Consider the following 16,330-nt stretch of genomic DNA (forward strand, 5'->3'; position numbering starts at 1 on the left):
ATATATAAATAATATTATAAGTAACACCCATTACATTGTATTAGAAAATCTATGTTGAGAGAATAATGGGACATATGCTTGGAATGATGGGCAGCGTTAAGTGAGATCAGGAAAAGTTTTGAATGCAAGCCTGAAGAATTTTAACTTTAACATACACAGTAAGAAACTACTGAGGGGAAAATAATAGATTGAAAACAGTATTTTAGGGAAAAATAGCTAGTGTAGCAAAATATATATAGTGTGATAGTGTGGGATAATTTGGACACTGAAGAAAACTTAGAAACCACTATAATAAAAATTACTCTTATCATCTTGTATCATATTATCAAGTGATAGGCCATTCAGAAAACAGCTACAAAATTATATTATGATCTTATATATATGTCATAAGAGCACTTTAAACAAAATACTATCAACTTTTAAAGAATTAAAAGAAGAAAAATTGTTATCAATTTGTAAGATTAAAGAAACTTCTTGCAAGGGATCTTGAAGGGTTGAAAATATTTTTAATTAATATTAGAATAATGTTTCATCATTTGACTTATGCATAGTAACTATGAAAACATTGGAAAATTCAAAAAAAGTGTTTTCCATAGGAAGAAATAAAAATAATCACCCATACTCTTAAAAAGTTGACTAGGGAGATAAGGCCTTTATTTACTTAGGTCCTGTTGATAAATTTGAACATTATGTAACTGTATTTTCAGCAAGAATGTGAGTACTATCAGAAGGGGGAAGGGACTATCTCTTTTGTTTATATCCCAAGAGTTGTAAAACAGATGGCTAAATGTATGAAAGAAGTTACAGTTCATGAAGAGACTAAAGATGTAAATTAAAAAGAATGTGAACAAATGAAATAACAAGGTCCTAGAGGAGATGGGAACAGAGATTTGCAGAGTAAAAGAATGATCTTTAATAAGTAGAAGGAATTTTTCCTTCTTTTATATGAAAGGAAGAGAGGCATTTTTAATAGTATTGAGTGTGCTTTATTTAAATGAGTGGATAAGTAATCAAATGACAACAAAATAAATGATAGACCAGTAGAAAAAGAGTTAAGAAGCAGGAGTACTTCTTTGAAAATATTTTGGAAATGTAGATAATATACTGATTATAAATGTTGGACATGGAACAGATTCAGATGAATGCTGGCTCTCATGTGTTGTTCCCCTGTAACTGACTAAATTGGGACAAATCTAAAGTTGAGGTTAAAGATGGAAGAGGCCAAGAGATTAATGGTATAGCGTCGTTTATCAAGTTATATAAGTTAGAAATGTCTGTAGGCAACTATCCTTTTAACCTATTTTGGTGAACAGAATATTTTATCAGACCTGAAAATTACCTTAAGTATCACTTAGTCTGCCATACATACAAATTGAATTGGCCTCCTGCTTATAAGATTTTCCCGGCCAACCTGTACAAACTTCCTGTCCAAGTGGGCATAACTGATTGATCTAGGGCCAGAGATCCTTGACTCAAGAAAGGCAGGACAACTTCTTGAGAACTTGTCTTTAATGATGGAACATAAAGATTCAGTAACTTATAGACCTGAAAAAGTTAATGATAGTACTTGAGGAGGATGTCTATGAACACTGACTGATAAAGCCAGTGGATGTTTGTTATTTGCAGCCCAAAGAACTGTAACTAGTAATCATTTATGTCTGAAGCTATCTAAGAATAAAATATGAAGAGATTTGCCCAATGCCACACATTGCCTGGGTGACAAAGCTACAAATTTATAATGTTAAAACGGTCATTAGAAATTATTATAAATCATTTTACATAAGCGAATTTTGGAAAAGACTAACAATAAGTAGCAACTGGATTAGATTTGCTTTTTAGATTATTGTCATTTTGTGAAACCTTAAATAATTCATCCAGATTTGGTCTCTCCTTTGGGATTCCAGCTGGAATACTTAATATTCATTGAACTGAACACTCATAAAAATACGTAATCAATATTGCTAATAAAATTTATATATTATCATTTATTTTACCAACGGAATTGATATGTCAATAATCAGATGGAAACAGAATGTATGTAAAAGTTTATATAGAGGAGAACTAGCATTTATTAAAGGTTTATGAATACCAGGTTGCCTACTACGTTTTAACAGTAACTGACTAAGACTCTGTGTTTTCTTTTGCACATTACTTGGAAAGATTCTGGAAATTTATTTAACATCATTTAAAAGAAGTCATTTAGTAGTTTTAGCATGACAAATATCACTCATTGACAACAATGTTTATTTTTAAGTTGAGCTATATGTTGGTTACTTTTTAAATAATGCATCTCTTGAAAAATATCTATATTTGAGGCAGTTATGTGTATATAAGTATATTTATCACCCTTTCTATTTATCTAAGTATAATACATAACATGAGCTTGTGTTATGATGAGAAAAGTAGAAATAAAATCTAGTTTTGAAGCTTTAAGCATGGAAAATGTATCATACTGTCCAGTGGACTGTTGACACGCAGCTTGCTGGTTGGCACAAGGACAGTTATGGATCTGTTGGAGCAGAAGCTCCTTCAGATGAACCCATTGAGCTGAATTTTCAACTGTAAAGATGCTTAGGCTGTTTCATATAGAGTACAGGGTATCAGCGAAAGATTTGCAACTGTAAGGATTATCTAGGAGTCAGAATTCTGAGCACATAAAATGGGTACTAAATGAAACTTTGAGACATAACGAGGTGTTAACTAACAGGACGAAGACAAAAAATAAAAATCCAAAACCTGAAGGACAATTAGATGAAGAAATGTCAGTAAGTTCAGAGGTAATATGTAAGATTTGTTCTTTGAGGAAATGGGCAACTGCATCTGTACCTGAAATATAGCCTAGCAACTGAAAATCACTCAAGTAAGACAACCAGAGTTTGAATTATGTTTCCTGGGTAACCTAATTAATTTTCAAGTCATGCCTCAGGGGGTTGTTGTGAGGATTAAAGGAAGTAATATGTTGGCATATTAAATATTTTAAAATACTAACTATTGTTATTATAATTGTTGTCATTGTTATTAGCTGCCTCATCTTGTTTTCAATAAGACAACTCTTAGTGGAGCATGTATAAAGGATGTGACTTTCCATTATAATCCTCAGTAAAATAATTGACAATGATATTTCTACTTATTTCTTCTCACACACTTAGTATTCCTCATGGGGAAATGGAAAGAGTGGTGGACTAGAAAACTGAATAAAAGCTCTTCAAATAAACAAAATAGTGAATTGTTTTTCAAAGATCTCAACCAGATAATGTGGATGAAATGACCAGATGGGTATAACTATAAGGTATTGCATTCTTCCTACATAAAATGACCTTTGATTGAAACGAGTGGTACGGTCCTTGAATTCGTTAGCACTAATAAAACCAGCACTAAATAATACTAAATTTGACACTGTTTGGCTGTATTTTTTTGGGATAGCCCCTTTAAGCTACTTTTTTCTTTTTCTTGTCTTGTTGTTTTGATGATTCTCAACCACAACTCTCACTTCCAGTTTCTAGTCTTCTAATACTAATGCACAATTACATTAATTGTTCCAGTTTAAGTGTATTGATGTCCTTTATAAATAATATGTTGAACCAAAGGAGAAACTCTAGTAGCGGGAATATCGATTTCTATGAAGAACCTATAGGATGTGAGGTTGTTCTTATTAGCACTCCTCAACTTACTGCATTTTGGTAGCTATTGATAGTTTCATCTCCCTAGCATTGTTCTTATCTACCATTTTGGAGTAGATCATAGAACCTTCTCAGATGGCCAGAGATACCATAGCCATTGCTTTAAGATGTTGTTTATTTTATTTGTATCATACACTCTAAGAATTTAGTATGTCCTAATATTTATCAACCAATTTGTCATCTATAATTTGTATTAAAGTTTTCAGTGTTCATGGTCTCCTCATTTTTCCTTATGTAATGAAAATAGTCAATTATGAAATTTGTGAATTTTTTCTACAATACAAAATTTGGGAAAAGCTATTTCAAATAGTTTGGTGGGAAAAAAGAACTAAGAAGAGCTTTTATTCATTGGTAAAAGATACGAGTAAGGAATAGCAAATAATGAATAAAAAACATATTTGATAAGCTAACCACAGATACTGAGCTCCTAGTTTGCTTTGTTTTTTAGAATGCTGATTAGTTGGAAAATGAGACCTGAACCAATAAGATGAAGTAATAAGGTACTGGTACAGGAGTATAATTTTGCCTATTTAAACAGAAATAAGAGTTATTATTAGAGCAAGGAAAATGCAAAGGCACTGCTACTACTGAAGTTACCATTAGCCTTATCTGTATCTTTAGAAATATAATTAATGTAAGGGTGCAGAAGAAAATAGATGTGATTTAATAAACCATTATCATCATTCTAAACAAGCTTAACCTCCTTATCTCAGTAGTTCTAATCCCCAGTGCTGTTCCAGAAGAGATGATACAATTTGATATATTGCGGTTGCAGTTGTAAAATAATTTTAAGCAAAAATGTCATAGATTAAGTCCACAAATCTAAGATCAATGATCTCTATATCATACATGCCATTGGGAAGTCAAGTCTCCTAGGATTCACATTTACCAGGTTCTTCTCTTTTAGACAGTTTCATTTGTCCCCTTTTGAGTCCAAGACCATCCTTGGGAACCGAAATATCTCTATTTCTCAGTAAACTTTACTTAACCTACAGTGAATTGAGATGGCTTGGCATTCCCATACAATAACATTGTTGTCCCTCTCTGTATCCATATCACAGCAGAAAATAATTAATACACACAAAATGGGTAATTTGAGGAGAGTATACTGAAAGGAGTATCCCTATATGGGCTAGTTATAGTAAAACCAAGAAAGAGAGTACAATATGAGTTCTAGTAAGCAGAGAAAAAGGGCCACAGTTATCCTCATGCCAAAGGTGGAAATGGAAGGTTGAGGTTACCAGAACCTGAAAATAGGAATTCTTGTGGAGAGGGAGGTCCTAAATGGAAAAAAGACCTTGGGATGAATAACGCAGTCAGCCCAGGGAACCCCAGAAGAAAAGATGGTAGACCTAAAGGAAAAGCTCAAAAAGAGGAAAGAGGAAGCAATCACCATACTGGTTTAAATAAAATTTTCTCAGACCAGGGCTAAACATAAGGTTTTTCTTAAATGATGAATTGTGTACCAATTATTAAACACTTCTGATATTCAAAGATACTAATAAAAAGGAATATACAATCCATAGATTGGGAGAAAACATTTTTCAGTGTTTATATTTGACAGTTTGATTCCCAAATACGTAGACTTCTTAAATCTCAATAACAAGGTAAATCATTCATTAAAAAATGGGCAAAATATTTAAACAGACACTTGACAAAAGAAGATGGCTGATAAGTGCATGAAAAGATGAACAACAGCATAAGTTTGTAGGGAAATGAAATCAAAACTGCAATGAGATAATGTTACACATTTGCAATACCAAGTACTGGTGAGGATGTGAGGCATCTGAAACTGATAGGAATGCAAAATGTTATAACTATTTAGGAAAATAATTCGGCAGTTCCTTATAAGATTAAAATTTACTATATGATCCAAGAGACATTTACTATATACATTACTATATTTACTTAAGAGAAATAAAAACATGTCACACAATGCCTTTGCATAAGTGTTTACAGCAGTGCTATTCATAAACACCTCAAACTGGAAACAGTTAAGATGTTCATTAAGTGAATGGACAAACAGATTGTGACATATCTACACAATAGAATACTACCCAGCAATAAAAAAAGAGCTAACTACTTATACACAGAAAAGCACTGATGAATCTCTGAAATGTACTGAGCAAAAGAAACCCAAACAAAAAGAGTCCTGTGACTGTGAAAATATGTCTACAAAATCTTTTTTACCCACCTCCTACTAAAAGATGTGGTCTAATTCCAGCTAAGAGCCAGCATTAACCACCAGGCCTGTGAATGGGAGAACGTTCTGCCATATCTACTTTTGTACAAGAAAACTTTATGTCACTGCCACCACTGTGCTAGATGTTCTCTGGTTTTGGCCAAGTCATACCTTCTCCTTTATGCTACTGTATATTTTTTCCGCATTGGCTTTTAGTCACCAATGTTAGAGTGACCAGCCTTCCTGGTTTTCCTTGATGTGTTGTTTTCAGTGCTAAAACCATCAAAGTTCTAGGCAGACTGGGATATCTGGTCACCCTAATACACTTAAACTGGAAATTTACCATTCATAGCCCTGATTCTGGATGACCTGTCTGAGGTCATTCCACAAATTGTACATGATTATGCCTAATTTCTTATTCCTGATTAGTGATGGTAGGACTCCTTTTCCAATTTATATTTTTTTTCCACATGGTTTATAGTTGATGTTGATTTCCTTTTCTAAGCCACTGTCTTGCCACCCATCCTTACTCCTTACCAATTCTGACTCAGGGAAATATCACTTCCTGATCAAAGTGAATATAAAGCCCTTCAACCTGGTACCACTGTAGTAGGTATTACTCCTCCCTTGAGTGAGAACTGAGTCACTTCAGACTCTGGTTCCATTCAACTACTTTTGTGTCAGCTCCTGCTTTCACAAATACCAATATTCCACCAAGGCCCTACAATTTGGTCCTGCTCTACATTTCCAACTATCTCCACCACCTCAGTAACTCTTAGATTTGCTTGACAATTCCATGACTGTTTTCACCTGGGTCTCATTTCCCCACCATTTCACTTGTAGAGTGCTTTAAAAGTATTCAAACAAGATTACCCTTGTTCTTTCTATTCCAGTAGGCCTCACAAAAGCATGATTCTCTGGACTCTCCTGGGCATTTCAGAGCCTCTTTGGGGACTCTTAAATGCAGCTACTTTCCTTTAAATAGCTCTATTTGTTGTTGCTGATGCTGTTAAATGCTACATGCTTTGCTGGCTAAAAGGTGTCTGTCTTGTCCTTTGCAAAACACCCATTGCAGAAACATCTTCCATTTTAGGTTATTATATCACTTCAAACCAATATTAAACTGAATGTCAACATAAAAATGACACCTTTCAGAATATTTTCTGGATTTAAAAAGCTATTTTAATAGCAAAGTCAATGTATAAATCAGGCTACAATAAAAATTATAAACACAATTCAATATCAACATTTATTGAATAATCATGGGGCAGACATAGTTTTATATATATATACACACACATAAATGTATATGTATACGTGCATATATATACATGCATTATCTGTTACAGATTTCAGATTTTAGCATCACCTTATGAGAAAGTACTAGTAATGTCTCCATTTTTTAGTTGAGGTAAATAAAGCATGAAGATAGATTGAGAAGAAATAACATGGAGTTTGAGTTTACATTCTGATCCTATTACCAACCTATTAAATATACCTATTATAAACTCGATCTCTTTGAATAAGATTTCTCTTTTCCATCCTTTCAGAACTTAATTTAGTCAAAATCTATGCCAGTTTCTTTAATCAAAGTACACGTTTGTGTAAATTTGCCAGGAGGCAGAGGAGTACAATATTAAAAATATTTTACAGCAGATATTTTAGAGTTAGAGTGAGCTGATTTTAAATTCTGCTTCTTTCACTAACCAGCTGTGAAACATCGGGGAAATTATTTAACATTTGAAGGGATCAGAGTGGCCTCATCAGTAAAACAGAATTGACTTGAGGAATATTTGTAAGGATTAAGTAAATAATTATATTTAATACATATATTTTATATGCACACACATATATATATATATTTATATGTGCATGTGTCTCACAATATTATTCTATACTTCAGTCCAGTCTGTAAGGATAGAAGGATTTTAATAATAAGCTGTATGCAGTTTGGTCAATTGATCATACACCATTGATTTCTTTCGAATTATTAACAAAATGTAATTGTATTCCTCCAAAGGAAGACTCATAGAATTACACTGAATTATTTTAAATTTTAGAAAACATTTATTGAAGATATTATTTTTTTTACATCTTTATTGGAGTATAATTGCTTAACAATGGTGTGTTAGTTTCTGCTTTATAACATAATGAATCAGTTATACATATACATATGTTTCCATATCCCCTCCCTCTTGCGTCTCCCTCCCACCCTCCCTATCCCAACCCTCCAGGCAGTCACAAAGCACCGAGCTGATCTCCCTGTGCTATGCGGCTGCTTCCCACTATCTATCTACCTTACGTTTGGTAGTGTATATATGTCCATGCCGCTCTTTCGCTTTGTCACAGCTTACCCTTCCCCCTCCCCATATCCTCAAGTCCATTCTCTAGTAGGTCTGTGTCTTTATTCCTGTCTTACCCCTAGGTTCTTCATGACATTTTTTTTCTTAAATTCCATATATATGTGTCAGCATACAGTATTTGTCTTTCTTTTCTGACTTACTTCACTCTGTATGACAGACTCTAGGTCTATCCACCTCATTACAAATAGCTCAATTTCGTTTCTTTTTATGGCTGAGTAATATTCCATTGTATATATGTGCCACATCTTCTTTATCCATTCCTCCCATGATGGACACTTAGGTTGTTTCCATCTCTGGGCTATTGTAAATAGGGCTGCTATGAACATTTTGGTACATGACTCTTTTTGAATTATGGTTTTCTCAGGGTATATGCCTAGTAGTGGGATTGCTGGGTCATATGGTAGTACTATTTGTAGTTTTTTAAGGAACCTCCATACTGTTCTCCATAGTGGCTGTACCAATTCACATTCCCACCAGCAGTGCAAGAGGGTTCCCTTTTTTCCACACCCTCTCCAGCATTTATTGTTTCTAGATTTTTTGATGATGGCCATTCTGACTGGCGTGAGATGATATCTCATTGTAGTTTTGATTTGCATTTCTCTAATGATTAATGATGTTGAGCATTCTTTCATGTGTTTGTTGGCAGTCTGTATATCTGCTGTGGAGAAATGTCTATTTAGGTCTTCGGCCCATTTTTGGATTGGGTTGTTTGTTTTTTTGTTATTGAGCTGCATGAGCTGCTTATTAATTTTGGAGATTAATCCTTTGCTTCATTTGCAAATATTTTCTCCCATTCTGAGGGTTGTCTTTTGGTCTTGTTTATGGTTTCCTTTGCTGTGCAAAAGCTTTGAAGTTTCATTAGGTCCCATGTGTTTATTTTTGTATTTATTTCCATTTCTCTAGGAGGTGGGTCAAAAAGGATCTTGCTGTGATTTATGTCATAGAGCATTCTGCCAATGGTTTCCTCTAAGAGTTTGATAGTGTCTGGCCTTACATTTAGGTCTTTAATCCATTTTGAGCTTATTTCTGTGTATGGTGTTAGGGAGTGATCTAATCTCATACTTTTATATGTCCCTGTCCAGTTTTCCCAGCACCACTTATTGAAGAGGCTGTCCTTTCTCCACTGTACATTCCTGCCTACTTTATCGAAGATAAGTTGACCATATGTGCGTGAGTTTATCTCTGGGCTTTCTATCCTGTTCCATTGATCTATCTTTCTGTTTTTGTGCCAGTACCATACTGTCTTGATTACTGTAGCTTTGTAGTATAGTCTGAAGTCAGGGAGCCTGATTCCTCCAGCTCCATTTTTTGTTCTCAAGATTGCTTTGGCTATTTGGGGTCTTTTGTGCTTCCATACAAATTGTGAAATTTTTTCTTCTAGTTCTGTGAAAAATGCCAGTGGTAGTTTGATAGGGATTGCATTGAATCTGTAGATTGCTTTGGGTAGTAGAGTCATTTTCACAATGTTGATTCTTCCAATCCAAGAACATGGTACATCTCTCCATCTATTTGTATCATCTTTAATTTCTTTCATCAGTGTCTTATAATTTTCTGCATACAGGTCTTTTGTCTCCTTAGGTAGGTTTATTCCTAGATATTTTATTCTTTTTGTTGCAATGGTAAATGGGAGTGTTTTCTTGATTTCACTTTCAGATTTTTCATCATTAGTATATAGGAATGCCAGAGATTTCTCTGCATTAATTTTGTATCCTGCTACTTTACCAAATTCATTGATTAGCTCTAGTAGTTTTCTGGTAGCGTCTTTAGGATTCTCTATATATAGTATCATGTCATCTGCAAACAGTGACAGCTTTACTTCTTCTTTTCCGATTTGGATTCCTTTTATTTCCTTTTCTTCTCTGATTGCTGTGGCTAAAACTTCCAAAACTATGTTGAATAAGAGTGGTGAGAGTGGGCAGCCTTGTCTTCTTCCTGATCTTAGTGGAAATGATTTCAGTTTTTCACCATTGAGGACAATGTTGGCTGTGGGTTTGTCATATATGGCCTTTATTATGTTGAGGAAAGTTCCCTCTATGCCTACTTTCTGCAGGGTTTTTATCATAATGGGTGTTGAATTTTGTCGAAAGCTTTCTCTGCATCTATTGAGATGATCATATGGTTTTTCTCCTTCAATTTGTTAGTATGGTGTATCACGTTGATTGATTTGCATATATTGAAGAATCCTTGCATTCCTGGAATAAACCCCACTTGATCATGGTGTATGATCCTTTTAATGTGCTGTTGGATTCTGTTTCCTAGTATTTTGTTGAGGATTTTTGCATCTATGTTCAACAGTGATATTGGCCTGTAGTTTTCTTTCTTTGTGACATCCTTGCCTGGTTTTGGTATCAATGTGATGGTGGCCTCGTAGAATGAGTTTGGGAGTGTTCCTCCCTCTGCTATATTTTGGAAGAGTTTGAGAAGGATAGGTGTTAGCTCTTTTCTAAATGTTTGATAGAATTCGCCTGTGAAGCCATCTGGTCCTGGGCTTTTGTTTGTTGGAAGACTTTTTATCACAGTTTCAATTTCAGTGCTTGTGATTGGTCTGTTCATATTTTCTGTTTCTTCCTGATTCAGTCTTGGCAGGTTGTGCCTTTCTAAGAATTTGTCCATTTCTTCCAGGTTGTCCATTTTATTGGCATAGAGTTGCTTATAGTAATCTCTCATGATCTTTTGTATGTCTGCAGTGTCAGTTGTTACTTCTCCTTTTTCATTTCTAATTCTATTGATTCGAGTCTTCTCCCTTTTTTTCTTGATGATTCTGGCTAATGGTTTCTCAATTTTGTTTATCGTCTCAAAGAACCACCTTTTAGTTTTGTTGATCTTTGTTATCGTTTCCTTCAATTCTTTTTCATTTATTTCTGATCTGATTTTTATGATTTCTTTCCTTCTGCTAACTTTGGGGTGTTTTTGTTCTTCTTTCTCTAATTGCTTTAGGTGCAAGGTTAGGTTGTTTAATCGAGATGTTTCCTGTTTCTTAAGGTGGGATTTTATTGTTATAAACTTCCCTCTTAGAACTGCTTTTGCTGCGTCCCATAGGTTTTGGGTCGTCGTGTCTCCATTGTCATTTGTTTCTAGGTATTTTTTAATTTCCTCTTTGATTTCTTCAGTGATCACTTCGTTATTAAGTAGTGCATTGTTTAGCCTCCATGTGTTTGTATTTTTTACAGATCTTTTCCTGTAATTGATGTCTAGTTTCATAGCATTGTGGTCAGAAAAGATACTTGATACAATTTCAATTTTCTTAAATTTAACAAGGCTTGATTTGTGACCCAAGATATGATCTATCCTGGAGAATGTTCCATGAGCACTTGAGAAAAATGTGTATTCTGTTCTTTTTGGATGGAATGTCCTATAAATATCAATTAAGTCCATCTTGTTTAATGTATCATTTAAAGCTTGTATTTCCTTATTTATTTTCATTTTGGATGATCTGTCCATTGGTGAAAGTGGGGTGTTGAAGTCCCCTACTATGAATGTGTTACTGTCGATTTCCCCTTCTATGGTTGTTAGTATTTGCCTTATGTATTGAGGTGCTCCTATGTTGGGTGCATAAATATTTACAATTGTTATATCTTCTTCTTGGATCGATTCCTTGATCATTATGTAGTGTCCTTCTTTGTCTCTTCTAGTAGTCTTTATTTTAAAGTCTATTTTGTCTGATATGAGAATTCCTACTCCAGCTTTGTTTTGGTTTCCATTTGCATGGAATATCTTTTTCCATCCCCTTACTTTCAATCTGTATGTGTCTCTAGGTCTGAAGTGGGTCTCTTGTAGACAGCATATATATGGGTCTTGTTTTTGTATCCACTCAGCCAATCTGTGTCTTTTGGTGGGAGCATTTAGTCTATTTACATCTAAGGTAATTATCGATATGTATGTTCCTCTTCCCATTTTCTTAATTGTTTTGGGTTCATTATTGTAGGTCTTTTCCTTCTGTTGTGTTTCTTGCCTAGAGAAGTTCCTTTATCATTTGTTGTAAAGCTGGTTTGGTGGTGCTGAACTCTCTCAGCTTTTGCTTGTCTGTAAACATTTTAGTTTCTCCATCCAATCTGAATGAGATCCTTGATGGGTAGAGTAATCTTGGTTGCAGGTTTTTCTCCTTCATCACTTTAAATATGTCCTGCCAGTCCCTTCTGGCTTGCAGAGTTTCTGCTGAAAGTTCAGCTGTTAACCTTATGGGGATTCCCTTGTGTGTTATTTGTTGTTTTTCCCTTGCTGCTTTTAATATATTTTCTTTGTATTTAATTTCTGACAGTTTGATTAATATGTGTCTTGGCGTATTTCTCCTTGGATTTATCCTGTATGGGACTCTCTGTCCTCCTGGACTTGACTATTTCCTTTCCCATATTAGGGAAGTTTTCAACTATAATCTCTTCAAATATTTTCTCAGTCCCTTTCTTTTTCTCTTCTTCTTCTGGAACCCCTATAATTCGAATGTTGGTGCATTTAATGTTGTCCCAGATGTCTCTGAGACTGTCCTCAGTTCTTTTCATTCTTTTTTCTTTCTTCTGTTCTGCAGTAGTTATTTCCACTATTTTATCTTCCACGTCAGTTATCCGTTCTTCTGCCTCAGTTATTCTGCTATTGATCCCTTCTAGAGTATTTTTCATTTCATTTATTGTGTTGTTCATCATTGCTTGAGTTGTCTTTATTTCTTCTAGTTCCTTGTTACCTGTTTCTTGCATTTTGTCTATTCTATTTCCAAGATTTTGGATCATCTTTACTATCATTATTCTGAATTCTTTTTCAGGTAGGCTGCCTATTTCCTCTTCATTTGTTAGGTCTGGTGGGTTTTTATCTTGCTCCTTCTCCTGCTGTGTGTTTTTCTGTCTTCTCATTTTGCTTATCTTACTGTGTTTGGGGTTTCCTTTTTGTAGGCTGCAGGTTCGTCGTTCCCGTTGTTTTTGGTGTCTGTCCCTAGTGGCTAAGGTTGGTTCAGTGGGTTGTGTAGGCTTCCTGGTGGAGGGGACTAGTGCCTGTGTTCTGGTGGATGAGGCTGGATCTTGTCTTTCTGGTGGGCAGGTCCACGTCTGGAGGTGTGTTTTGGGGTGTCTGTGGACTTTTTATGATTTTAGGCAGCCTCTCTGCTAATGGGTGGTGTTGTGTTCCTGTCTTGCTATTTGCTTAGCATAGGGTGACCAGCACTGTAGCTTGCTGGTCGTTGAGTGAAGCTGGGTGCTGGTGTTGAGATGCAGATCTCTGGAAGATTTTCGCCGTTTGATATTATGTGGAGCTGGGAGGTCTCTGGTGGTCCAGTGTCCTGAAGTTGGCTCTCCCACCTCAGAGGCACAGCACTGACTCCTGGCTCCTCAATTTGGGATGATTCGTTGCCTATTCATGTATTCCACCGATGCAGGGTACATCAAGTTGATTGTGGAGCTTTAATCCGCTGCTTCTGAGGCTGCTGGGAGAGATTTCCCTTTCTCTTCTTTGTTCCCACAGCTCCCGGGTCTCAGCTTTGGATTTGGCCCTGCCTCTCCATGTAGGTCACTGGAGGGCGTCTGTTCTTCGCTCATACAGGACAGGGTTAATGGAGCAGCCGCTTCGGGGACTCTGGCTCACTCAGGCCTGGGGGGAGGGGGGCACGGAGTGCGGGTGGAGCCTGCAGCGGCAGAGGGCAGCGTGACGTTGCACCAGCCCGTGGTGTGCCGTGCGTTCTCCCTGGGAAGCCGTCCCTGGATCCCGGGACCCCAGCAGTGACGGGCTGCACAGGCTCCCCAGAAGGGGGGCGTGGACAGTGACTTGCGCTCGCACACAGGCCTCCTGGTCGCAGCAGCAGCCCCATCGTCCCACGCCTGTCTCTGGGGTCCGGCGCTTTCAGCCGCGGCTCGTGCCCGTCTGTGGAGCTCCTTTAAGTAGCGCTCTTAATCCCCTCTCCTCGTGCACCAGGAAACAAAGAGGGAAGAAAAAGTCTCTTGCCTCTTCGGCAGGTCCAGACTTTTTCCCGGACTCCCTCTCGGCTAGCTGTGGCGCATTAGCCCCTTCAGGCTCTGTTCACGCCGCCAGCCCCAGTCCTCTCCCCGCACTCTGATTGAAGCCCTAGCCTCAGCTCCCAGCGCAGCCCGCCCCGGCGGGCGAGCACACAAGCCTCTCGGGCTGGTGAGCACCGGCCAGCACCAATCCTCTGTGCAGGAATCTCTCCGCTTTGCCCTACCCAGGTACGTGGGGAGTTTCTTGCCTTTTGGGAGGTCTGAGGTCTTCTGCCAGCGTTCAGTAGGTGTTCTGTAGGAGTTGTTCCACGTGTAGCTGTATTTCTGGTGTATCTGTGGGGAGGAAGGTGATCTCCGCATCTTACTCTTCCGCCATCTTCCCCGGAAGTGAAGATATCATTTTAAGTTTTAATTTGAAATTTTATTAACTTTATTATGTGAAAGAAACAGTACGAGACATCATAATTATATAAATGATTCAGACATAATCTCTAAAATTCTATAAACTTATATAGTAGAACTTTTCTTATGGCTTTATTTTTATAAGATATAATCTTAAAATCACTACATAAAAAATTGAAACACAGAAATTCAGTAATTTTCACAAATTCATACAATGATTAAAAGGTAAAAACCTGACTTCAAATTCATACAACACTTCTTCCCAGCCCATGCACAATTAACTCAGTCTAATTTTGATTTGTATATTATAAATATAGCATTTTATAATAACCATATTTAAAATGAGGATACTGAATCTCAATTGTATTGACACCGCCCAAGGTCATAGGATTTCTCCTCTGTTTTCTTACTTGAACAAATAAATGATAGCCTGAAATAAAAGGACTTTTTTGTTAAAGAAATTTAAGAAACATTTTAGAGTCTTTATTTGTTGACTCCAATTTAATCCTGTAAGAGTGGTTCAATGTGTTAAATCTAAGGGACATCCCTTTACTTCTGGAGGCTGAGTCAAGAGCTGGACTAGGAGACATGTTTAGAACCTTGAACTTGGAACCTGCTGGCAAGGAGGAGGTTAGTTTCCTCTGACCTAAATGTCTTGCACTTTGCCAGTCCAAACAGAAGCTTATCTTTGGGAAACACCAAAATATAACATTAAACTAACTTTATAGCTCTACCTCAGGAATCATGAATGCATTGTTTACTGGTATATTTAAATTACTCTATTAAAAATAAATTTAGTTAGAAATACATTTATTTTATAATTTCCCTTAATGTCTAAGACCACTGATAATGAAGTTTTAACCATGAGGCTAGAGAGCATCATATGTTACCAGAGAATTTATTGGAACTTCAAAAAGTAAAAATTGCTAATATTATTATAAAGATTTTTAAAATTCTTACTTTTGTTTCCTCATTGTCTATTTCTCTCATTCTAAAAGTTAGTCCCTTTTAATCTGTGGGATCATTTAAGCTTGCAGAACTAATTTAATCATGGTCTACAATCTATAGGACATACGTAGACCTACCTGTAATCCTGAAATCAAAATGTTATGTGATTCCAATCATAGGAATGTGAAGACACTTTGCTATGTTGCAAATTGGAAAAGAAGGAATAACATTCACAACTAGGTGTATAAAGAAGCCGGTTTCCAAATGATGCTCTTGTCTTGAAAAATTAAATCTCAAAATGTTTCAGTTGTAAAAGAAGAATGCATTTCAATGTCCTGCCTTTTTCTATTAATAATAATGAGAAAGAAAATTAAGGTTATTTAGGGCATAATTTCAACTTTAAAATATTGAGACAGAGAAGACTTTTATTTGTATAATAAAGTTGGTATGAACTCATTTGGATACACTGTAGAGGATAAAGGTTAAGTTATTTTAGCAAAGGTCATTGTAATATTTGAAATCCTTAAAAAAAGTGTGTTGGAATTTATTAAGCTCTTGAGAGTGGTGTTTTATATTCTGACCTAAAGCAACTAAAAAGATGTGGTTGTGACAGTACAGAAGTATGTTTTCAAACCGGACAGTAGCCTAGGGAATGACAGCATTTGCTTGGCTAAGAGACCAAACCTAAGGGAAATTAAGTTGGTTTTTGGCAGGTATTTCAATTAATTAATTAATTAATAGCTCATATAATAAAGGACTCTAAACTTTATGTATATTAAAGGGCTCTAGACTTTATGTATTTATAAGACCAGTCACAAAATT

The sequence above is a fragment of the Hyperoodon ampullatus genome, assembly GCF_949752795.1.
Source record: "Hyperoodon ampullatus genome assembly, chromosome: 2".
Taxonomy (NCBI): Eukaryota; Metazoa; Chordata; class Mammalia; order Artiodactyla; family Ziphiidae; genus Hyperoodon; species Hyperoodon ampullatus.